Source organism: Lactuca virosa, chromosome 3 (genome assembly GCF_052849685.1).
Source record: "Lactuca virosa cultivar CGN04683 chromosome 3, Lactuca_virosa_CGN04683_v6, whole genome shotgun sequence".
NCBI classification, from domain to species: Eukaryota; Viridiplantae; Streptophyta; class Magnoliopsida; order Asterales; family Asteraceae; genus Lactuca; species Lactuca virosa.
Window position 1 is genome coordinate 36,707,740 of NC_136428.1, and position 10,717 is coordinate 36,718,456.

Below are 10,717 nucleotides of genomic sequence, written 5' to 3' on the forward strand. Positions count from 1 at the left end.
GAATAGTATAAGTTATGATTTATTAATATATTATAAGTCCTAATATATTAATATAAAATCATATTATTTAATTAGTATTGATCTATAATTAATCTAGAATTAATTTAGAGATCAAAAGTATGACTAATTAAATATGGGCTCTTGTATTTATATAGTGTGGGCTAATGCTTATTTGGAATGGGCTAGGCTTGCATGGAAAGTCCATGGATACTCCATGGAGCTTTAACCCATGGATCTCATGGAAATGAAAAGACATGGGTATTAGGGTTTACATGAATGTAACCCTAATCCACCACACTATATAAAGGAGGCTTTGGTTCTTGAAATCACACGAGTTGTGGTGAGTAAAGTAAGAGGGCCGATTTCAAGAAGGTGATTACTATTCTCTCAAAGTTCCAAGTTTGTGGTGATTTGTGATTTCCATTTGAGGCATCCACACTATTGGTGCTAGGCTCTAAAACTCCAAGCAATCAACTACTACTACAAGGTAAGTAATTCTACTAGTTTTATTTGATTCAAGTATCCCATGCCATGCTAGTTAGGATAAGAACCTTGGAAAAATAGTTATTTGCATGTATCTTAGTCAAACATAGATCCAAGGTTTCTAGGGTTGCATGTACACCATAGGAGTGTTAGAATGCTCAAAACCCATCAAGCTCATCGACTCGTCGAGTCCCTTAAGTCGAATTCTCATTTAGACGTTTTAAGGCAGAACTGATACCCCATATTCCGGATCTATCTTCCTAAGGCTTGAATATCACGTAAAGTTGCAAGCTTTACGTGTATGCATGGCATATTAGGCTCATAATGCCAATACAAGCTCCAACAAGGGTTATATGCACAAGAGATTGCCTCCAGCTCAATAAAGCTCGGGTCTTTGGACTCACAAGGCCTCCTACAGTCCAGATCTGAGGTTTCAACCTCAAGCCATGCTCAAATGACTTAATGTCACAAGATAGATGGGAGAAAACCCTAAAAACTCCCTAAACCAATATCTCATAAGGAAATGATCAAGTTAGCATCTTTTTACCTCCAAATGAAGCAAATCTCTGAGGAATCTCTCGATCTAAAAGCCTCCTCTTGATCCAAGTTTTGATGCTCTCCACTTCTCCTCCAAAATATCACAAAAATGCCCAACATTAACTCTCTTTTCTCTCTTAGCTCACTCTAGGCGATTAGGGTTTCACAAACCCAGAGATGAGGGCCTAAGTCCCTTTAAAAAGGACACAAACCCGAAGATCTAGGGTTTCCTCACACAACGCCAACTCGGCGAGTCGGCTCTTTGACTCGTCGAGTTGGTTATTAAACCCACATGACCAAATCCGACTCCACTCGACGAGTCGGGCATACAACTCGTCGAGTCACTCATTAAATCCCAAAAATAAATATATAAATATTATACCTGAGAGTTGGGATGTTACAATTCTTCCCCATTCACCCTCGAAGTCATGCCCCAGAAACAACTCAGGGTACTCCTCGAGCATCTCGGACTCCGGCTCCCAAGTCCACTCGGATCCCCTGCGGTGCTCCCACTGCACCTTAACCAGTCGCACCTCCTTGTTCCTTAGGATCTTAACTTTCATATCCAAATTTGCTATCGGCCTCTTAATGTAATTCAGGCTAGCATCCACCTGAATGTCCTCCAAAGGTACCACTGCCGTCTCATCGGCTACACACTTCCTCAACTGGGACACGTGGAAAGTGTTATGTATCTGGCTCAAATCTGCAGGTAGCTCCAACCGATAAGCTACCTTCCCCACTCTGGCAGTCACTCTGAAAGAACCGATATATCTGGGGCCCAACTTTCCCCGCTTCCTGAATCAGATCACCCCTTTCCACGGGGATAGCTTCAGGAGGACAAAATTTCCAACCTGGAACTCCAGCTCGGATCGTCGCCGGTCTGCGTAACTCTTCTGGCGACTCTGGGCTGTCAGTAACCTCTGTTTGACCTGCTGACTCTGCTCAGTCGTCTTGAGCACTATCTCAGTGCTGCCCATCACCCTCTGCCCTACCTCTCCCCAACAGATGGGAGTCCGACACCTCCTCCCATATAAGAGCTCAAAGGGAAATCTGTTCCCACTTCCACTGGGGAACCTCTAGAGGCTGTAACGGGCCATGTGGACACTGGTGCTCCGCCTTAACCCGACGACAGGTCAAGCACCTCTCAATTACCCAAGCCACATCTCGATCTATGTGCCTCCTCCATCAGTATGCGCCGAGCTCCAACCATATACGGCACCCAAATCCGCCTCTGGAAAGTCATAAGCCCCCGACTATCCGTCTCAAACTCGGAAACCTGTCCGATCACTCGCTCCCTCTTGAGGTTCTTGGGCCTCAGAGCCTCCACCTGAGCCTCTTGGATGATATCTAGGACATGAGTCATCACCGTCATCCTCATACACACGTATCGGATCGGAGCACTCTCTATTCTACAGCTCAAGGCATCGGCTACCACATTAGCCTTGCCTGGGTGATATAAGATCTCACAGTCATAGTCTTTCACTACATCCAACCATCTCCTCTGTCTCATATTCAGGTTGGGCTGATCCATGAGGTACTTCAGACTCTTATGGTCCGTGTATATGGTGCATCGGACTCCATACAGATAGTGGCGCCAGATCTTGAGGGAGAACACCACCGCCCCCAGCTCCAAATCATGGGTGGGATACCTCGTCTCATGAGGCTTCAACTGCCTCGATGCATATGCTATCACATGCCCCCTCTGCATCAACACCACACCCAACCCTGATATAGATGCATCATAGTAGACTACAAACTCCTCCACTCCCTCGGGAAGGGCTAACACTGGGGCTTCGCACAATCTCTGGAGAAGAGTCTCAAATGAGGCCTGCTGCTCGGGCCCCTAGGAAAAAGTAACACCCTTCCGGGTCAATCTGGTAAGAGGAACAACAATCTTGGAGAAATCTCTGATAAACCTCCGATAGTAGCCGGCCAAACCCAAAAAACTCCTGATCTCGGATGGGGATCTCGGCACCTCCGATCTCATAACCGCCTCAATTTTGGTCGGATCGACCAATATCCCATTTTAATTAACGAGATATCTGAGGAACTAGACCTCTCGTAGCCAGAAATCGCACTTGGAGAATTTAGCATAAAGCCTCTCCGACCTCAATACTCCAAGAATCTCTCTAAGATGCTCCTCATGCTGCTCTCTGGTTCTCGAATATACCAAAATATTGTCAATGAACCCGATCACCGATCGATCAAACATAGGCATGCATACCCGGTTCATGAGGTCCACAAACGCTGTCGGTGCGTTGGTGAGCCCGAAAGGCATCACCACAAACTCGTAGTGCCAATAACGAGTCCTAAAAGCCGTCTTCTGGATATCATCCTCACAAACTCTCATCTGATGATATCCAGATCTCAAATCAATCTTGGAGAACCAAGACGCCCCCTGCAACTGATCGAACAAATCATCGATCCTCGGAAGTGGATAACGGTTCCTAACCTTCAGCTTGTTCAACTCCCGGTAATCAATACACATCCGGTGTAAACCATCCTTTTTCTTGACAAAAAGGATCGGTGCTCCCCACGGTGAGCTACTCGGTCTGATGAAACCTTCTCCAGCAGCTCCTGGAGCTGTGAGGATAACTCCTGCATGTCTGGTGGCGCAAGGAGATAAGGTTCTTTGGCAATAGGCGCCGCACCCGGAACCAAATCAATCCGGAACTCCACCTGCCTCTCGGGAGGCACACCCGGCAACTCCTCGGGAAAAACATTCGGAAACTCGCACACTATCGAAACCTCAGAGATTGAACTCGGCCTCTCTGTAGCAACCGCGTATCCATCACGTACGCCAAAAAGCCCATACAACCCTGCTGTAGACTCTGTCTCACTCTGGCAGCAGAGTAGAAAGCTGATCCAGATCTGGTACCCTCGCCATACACCGTAAGCACTCCCCCACTAGGGTATCGTATAGTCACCATCTGACGCTCACAGTCGATCATAGCTCCAAACTGACTCAACCAGTCCATGCCCACTATGACACAGACATCACCCATCGCGATAGGCACCAGGTCTATCGGGAACTCAACACCGAAAATATCTAGTACATATCCTCAGAATACATCCGTAGCGAAAAACACATGCTCGTCGGCTATAGAAACCCTCAGAGGTCGACTCAACGCCTCACGTCGGATACCGATGTAATGACTAAAAGCTAAAGACACGAAAGATCGACTCGCACCCGAGTCAAATAACACCAAATCCGGTACATAACTCACAAGAAAAGTACCTATATATATAACACAGAATAAGCACAACAAATCTCAAAATAGCATAAATAAGGGAATACATACCAGCCACGACATCAGGTGTTGCGCGGACCTCCTCCGCTGTCAGCTGAAAAGCTCTCCCACGAGCTATCGGAACCTCGGCCTCCACCGACCGACTATCAGTAGCACGCAAAGAAGCAGGTGCGGAACCTTGAGTTGATCCCTAAATGAGCTGAGGTCACTCGGCCTTCCGATGGTCGGTCTAGTTGCAGTGAAAGCAGACTGCAAACCCCTTGCGGCAATACTTCGCCATGTGCCCCTCCTTGCCAAAATTGTAGCAAATCCCTACCCGACATGGTCCCTCGTGACTCTTGCCGCACTTACCGCTTATTAACTGTCTCGATCAGGGTGGTCTTAATAGACCCAAACATCTCCGGTATCGCCTCTTGAATGGCTGTAGCCACCTCCTCATGGATGATCCTGCGGATCTCCTCTTCACCAGCACTACTGCTCTCGGGGTTGTGGCGTGTACCCACCATGATGTCTTTGAAACACAACACAAAATCATCAGAGACTCGCTCGACCATACTCACACTCGATTCCCGCCCCTACATGCTCCTTAGTACCCTAAGGATTCTTACGTGGGCTGCATACAGATCCGGTGTTTTCAGTAGTACAGGCCCAATACTACCTTCCACACCAACCTGTAGTCACCCCAAGTCCTCCTCCTAGGATCCTAATTCACACGTACTCTTTTTCACAATAACAAACTACTCTCTCAGCAGACCCCTCATATGCTCATCTAGGTACCTCTCCAAGATTATTACTCAACTCAGAACTCTTTCTAAGTGATTCCTGCTAGATACTCCTACTCAGCACATACTCAAGGAAACAACAGATAGCAGCAACTCTTAGGCTAAGGCATCACAAATCAGGCAACACTAACCCTAAATATGAAATACCTAGCCTACCATCTAACATGCATCCCTAACATCTCATAAATATCTCATATCACAAATAAGTAAGGGTATTTTGGGAAATCACCAGTCGAGCTCTGGCTGATTGTACACACTGCTCCAACTCGTTTTCTCTTAAAACTTTTTCTCATTTTAAAAAAAATCATTTCTTTTGAAATTTTTTCTCAAATCCTCAGTTTGAGTCCAGACACACCCGAAGGTACATCCGAATCCCTCAAACCAAGGCTCTGATACCAACTTGTAACACTGTAAATTTTCAAACAAATTTTTCCTTTTAAAAATAATGTAATTCTCACAACATAGCTCACCAAACCCCAAATGACAAAGTTTTCAAAAATAAATATTCAGAAAATGTTTTAAACACAATCCAGGATCCTCAAAATGTAACTCCGCCTCATGTGTACAATCAAGCCGGCGCCTTCCCGTGATCCTGAGAAGTACCTGAAACACATAATACATAACACGGTAAGCACGAAGCTTAGTGAGTTCTCCAAAATACCACACATAACTCATTTGCCTCTCATGGCTATGCTCGGATAAGACCCTCCGGTCAATGTGTCTTAGTGGGACCCTCCGGTCACACAACTCGGGTGGACCCTACGGTCCTAACTCAACAAGCTCAGAATAATACACATCATAAATCACAAAGACAAAATGCAGGATATCACAATACTCAATATAAGCATATAAGACCCTCTGGTCACACATAAATTACCACTCTAGGTAAGTATAATGAGAAGACTCACCTCGTAAGCAGCAAGGAAACTGAATATCCCTCGAACAGTCTAATCCCCGCCTACATGTAATAAGCATCTCTAATTAACACTTAAAGATCACAACTCTAAATAAACTCATGTTAGTCCTTCTTTAACTCTTGGGATGGGTAAAAGACCATTTTACCCCTCCATGACCTCCATCCCTCAAGTTGACCAAACCCTAAAGTCAACATAAGTCAACACTCGAGTCAACAATCCATGTTGACCCAACTCGTCGAGTGCATCTATGCGATTCGTCGAGTCCCTTCGGTTCCTCAGAACCGTCATGAAAGTCCAACTCAACTCGCCGAGTTGACCCATCAACTCGCCGAGTTACAGCGTCTTCAGACTCATCAGGACAAACTCCAACCGAATCGTCGAGACAGCTCATCGACCCGTCGAGTCCCTTAAGTTGAATTCTAATTCAGATGTTTTAAGGCAAAACTGATACGCCATACTCCGGATCTATCTTCCTAAGGCTCGAATATGACGTAAAGTTGCAAGCTTTATGTGCATGCATGGCATATTAGGCTCATAATGCCAATACAAGCTCCAACAAGGGTTAGATGCACAAGGCCTCCTACAGTCCAGATCTGAGGTTTCAATGTCAAGCCATTCTCAAATGACTTAATGTCACAAGATAGATGGAAGAAAACCCTAAAAACTCCCTAAACCAAGATCTCATAAGGAAATGATCAAGTTAGCATCTTTTTACCTCCAAATGAAGCAAATCTCTGAGGAATCTCTGGATCCAAAAGCCTCCTCTTGATCCAAGCTTTGACGCTCTCCACTTCTCCTCCAAAAGATCACAAAAATGCCCAAGATTAACTCTCTTTTTTCTCTTATCTCACTCTAGGCGAATAGGGTTTCAGACAGGGTAGTTGGGTGGCTGGTGAGGCAGAAATGAGGGCTTAAGGCCCTTTAAATAGGACACAAACTCGGAGATTTAGGTTTTCCTCACACAACGCCAACTCGGCGAATCGGCTCTCTGACTCGTCGAGTTTGTCATTAAACCCACGTGACCAAATCTGACTCTACTCGACGAGTCGGGCATACAACACGTCGAGTCACTCATTAAATCCCAAAAATAAATATATAAATATTATACCTGAGTGTCGGGATGTTACATTACTACGTTATCTACGCGCATATCGAGGTGAGTTTCGCCTCACTGTACCTGTGGATCGAAGGCGCCAATGCCGGCCCACTAGTTTTGGTTATCTGTTAGTAGAGGGATACCCTAGGGACTGTATATAATCATGTAGGATAGACTGAGGACTCTTGGTCTAGGCTCTTTTACCTGTTCCTTGTTTGGTTGTGGTTCTAGAGTGGGATCACCTGTCCGGGTCTCTATCTCACCTATGGGTATATACGGTCATGCATTCCTTGGAGTATTGATATTTAGTATGCTGCTATGTTTTTGTGGTCTTTTAGATCTATGTTCTGGTATCGAGTACGTTGTTATGTTGTAGTGATCTTATAGATTTGTATTCTAGTATCGGGTATGTTGCTATGTTGTAGTGATCTGTTAGATTTGTATTCTGGTATCGAATATGTTGTAGTTGTTGGGTTTTATGTACTATAACACTCCTATGGTGCACATACAACCCTAATGCTTTAGATCTAAGTTTTCTCTAGTTATACATGCAATAAAAAATTATCCAAAGCATGAAGCCTACAACTAACATACAATTGATATATGAACCATAAAAACTAGTTAGAATATTACCACTTGTTGTAGCTTGTTGAATTTAGCCTTTCAAGAGCTTAGCACCTCAAGTGTGATGCCTCAAACGGTTCACAACACACCATGAGCAATTGGATGAATATGAGAGAGAGGTTTGGAGACACAAAATCGGCTACGTCTTCGTTTGAACTCATTAGTGCACAGTTTTTGGCTTAGGAGCTATATATATATATATATATATATATATATATATATATATATATATATATATATATATATATATATATATATATATATATATATATAGTGTAGAATTTCAAGGGTCATTTGTAAATCCTAATCCATACACTTAGGATTATGATCCATAACACACATGGACTAACTCTTCATGGACTCTCACATAAACTTAGTCCATCATGGACCAATAGCCCAAACCATATGTATCACTGATTTACATAATCATTCCCCGTTAATTTAATTAGTCTCTTTTGATCACTAAATTAATTCCAAATTAATTCTTGATCAATACTAGTTAAATAATATGATTTCTCAATTAATATTTTATACTTATAATATATTAATAAATCACAATAACCTCTTTCTCAAATATCCATCCTATCAAATTGTTCCAGAGAGTTGCAACCCAAATGGACCATGCTTATATTGGGTCAAGTACATACCAATCATAGTTATGGGCTTAGACACCTAATCCAACAGTCTCCCACTTGGATAAGTCTAATAACTATTATTGCAAGTACAACTTAAAATCTGATTTCCGATTTATGACGACCAACTAATTGAACAAATCAAATCAGTCCAGGCTTGGTCAAGCACTTAAGGTTGTCATCACTAAATCATCGAGGGGCCCACAAATACCGCTTTTATCCCTCTTAGGGTAAAAGGAAAGGATAAACTTCGACTCATATGCTTGCTCAATTTACTCATATGTCTCCGTGTCAAGAATATAAGATATTATCGTCTCACAATCACTCGTGATAAAATCCATGAAGTGATTCATGTGAGTGTGGGTTTAGTCCATTACTCAAATCTTATTTCAAGAGCACTCATGAATGTTGTAGCAACCGTTTTCTATGTCTAACACCTTAGACAATCTTACAAAACCCATTCATGATAGTCTACTTTCATAACCTACTTCCAAAGTATTATCGACTATGGCTAGTTTGAATAATCTTATTATTCGGGAAGTCAAAACATGCAAAGTGAAACACAAGAATAATCGAATCCAATATGGTCTCAAAACTTTTGAATATAAATAAAACACCTTTTATTTAATCACGTTGTTGATTACACATTATTCATTGTATAATGTTTCGATTTATTAACTTTATACTTGAATTAAAACAATAGTTATCCCATGCTCCAAGCATGGACACTATGTTTATCTATGGTCCTTTGTGAAATAGATCAATTAAAACATTTCCAATGATGCTCATTTCACAAATCCAAATCCTTACTGCAATTGTAAGAATACCAAGTTCTTGTCACTGCTAGAATGTGTTAGATTCTAAACTATCATGCACTCTAACTTTTGTAATGTCGAGGTACAAAAGTCACAGAGACTTTGCCAATGATATTACAAAACTTTCCACTGGAGATTGATAACTAAACAATTCCAAGGAAGCGAAGTCTCCAATTCAAAGTACATTCCTTTGAACATCCCTCTTGCATAAAAGTTTCTAACCTACACATAGATTCTTAATATCCAACTCCTATTATGAAAACATTTCCATATTTGCCATATGACAATGCATTATTAATATAATTATGTCTATTCATAATAATGTCAATATGGTCCATCCATTACTATACTTCCAACTGTCCTTAAGAAACCAATCCTTAACGAACCTTAGATCGTCCATGGCAGTTGTTTAACCACTTTAGTCATATCCGGTTCTAGTCCTTTTTCCCTCTTAATGCCCTAGGCATTTGGAAAATTAGAACACGTGAATATTATAGCATATGCAATCACTCCTATATCTGAAGCATATGGGACACGATTCATAATGTCTTACATAAAGATATGATACTTGACCATTCTCTTGCTATAATATTTCCATATATAGAATTTCCAATATTGAAATATTTCAACATGGTATTCATATATATCAATGACTAAGTTTGATTAATATCTCAATCTAAGCTTTTAGATTCGAAATAAAGTATAAGTATCCTCTCCCTTACTATAGCGAAACAACTTTTCAAACTTTGCAACTTTGCAAATTTGTAACCTTTGTTTCCTATAACTTGTATTGCCAACCTGCAGCACTTACCATTATGATTATGCTCCCACTAGCATAATAATTATTACCTTACTAGCATAACACTTATGCTCCCACTAGCTTTGACATGTACCCAAAAATCAGTTGGACTTCTAGAAAACAATACTTATTGACTTTCTTTCCAAAGTTCAGATTTCTGATACGAGATGCTTTGATAAGCCTTTATCCAAGCTCATACACCTTTTATTAGAAAGTTCATATGTGTGTCTAAACTATTTCAGAACTTACATCAGTAAGTCCCGAATGTTCAAACTATTTTTCATTTCTCATAATTCGAACTATGAAGAGGGATACCGTAATCATAATCGAATTTGAGAACGCAATTAACACAACTGCTATCTCCTTAAAATCTACTTAGTGAAAGCGTTTCCTCACAATCATTTTCAAGAATTGGAGAGAAACCTTATGAAACTTAGATTTTATGGTGTATGTGTTCCTATCCATGTGAATCTGTCATTACCAACCATTACCATTATTGGGTTATGAGCATTCTAACACTCCTAAGTGTACATGCAACCCTAAATACCTTGGATCTATGTTTTCTCTATTATACATACAATTATGAACATCCAAGGTATTATCCTAATCTAGCATACAAAATAATAAATATAACAAGATAGAATACATACCTCTTTGATGTAGAATGTCTTCATGAAGCTTGAGTGCCTAGTGCCCCAAGTGTGACACCTCAAATGGTTCACACAACACCAAATACACTTGGAATAACTTGAGAGAAACTTGAACACTCCTTGAAATCGTC